At 36.5% G+C, this 736-nt stretch overlaps 1 long non-coding RNA gene across 1 annotated transcript in view; it reads left to right on the top strand.

Annotated features, from left to right (window-relative positions):
- LOC109296332 overlaps positions 1 to 454 on the top strand; it is an 899-nt gene extending 445 nt beyond the window's left edge. The window contains exon 2 of the long non-coding RNA XR_002096957.1: positions 371 to 454. This is a non-coding gene — a long non-coding RNA (uncharacterized LOC109296332). The remainder of the gene's footprint in view (positions 1 to 370) is intronic.
- The last annotated feature ends 282 nt before the right edge of the window (positions 455 to 736 follow it).

Raw genomic sequence — 736 nt, 5'->3', positions numbered from 1 at the left:
AAAAAAAAAAAAAAAAGGAAAACCAGCAGACCATAAAAGATACACAAATAAGTGTTTTAAGGTGAAGGTATTGCCCAACCCTTAAAGCAAAGAAGCTGAAAATCTTGAGTCCTGGGTTCTAGTTTTAACTAAGTGCATTGCTGAATTACCAGTGATAGCTGGATTTCAATGGCAAACGTACTTAATCTTTGTAAAGTCCTTGATATTTCTTTTGACTATGAAGTACAAGGGAAAATAGCAGCCTCACTTATTTTATCTAGAATAGACTCATGCTTCATTTTATACTGCCATTTCCCTTGTTTCATGTAAAACAATTCTGGACAGACACTTTTGTCCGCATGTAAAAACACTCCTATTCAACTCCAGGCAGGTTCTGTCTGGATGAATCCAGTAGGATTTAGCTGATGTCCTCAAGATATTGCAAATATTTTTTCTACCAGATGAAAGGGAATTTTCCATGTAAACTGCTGAGTAGAAAACACAGACTAAAGGAATTAAGTCCAAACTTGGAGTCAGATTACATGCTTAACTCATGGAATTACATACAGCTAAGTATGTAAGGGAAGCAAGAAAGTACAAACTTCAATTGCTGCTTTTGCTACTACAAATTTTTTCCAAAGTTGTGGGGGTGGGGAGGAGGAGAGGAGGGAATTCTTACCCAGCTTCCACAGCCAATGATCCTCTTGGTCAAGCGATAGTTCAAAAGGTTTCCAAAAAAATGTTTAATACCTTTAAA

Source organism: Gavialis gangeticus, unplaced genomic scaffold (assembly GCF_001723915.1).
Source record: "Gavialis gangeticus isolate Ggan-Ray unplaced genomic scaffold, GavGan_comp1, whole genome shotgun sequence".
NCBI classification, from domain to species: Eukaryota; Metazoa; Chordata; order Crocodylia; family Gavialidae; genus Gavialis; species Gavialis gangeticus.
This window is presented reverse-complemented; position numbering and strand designations above follow the sequence as displayed.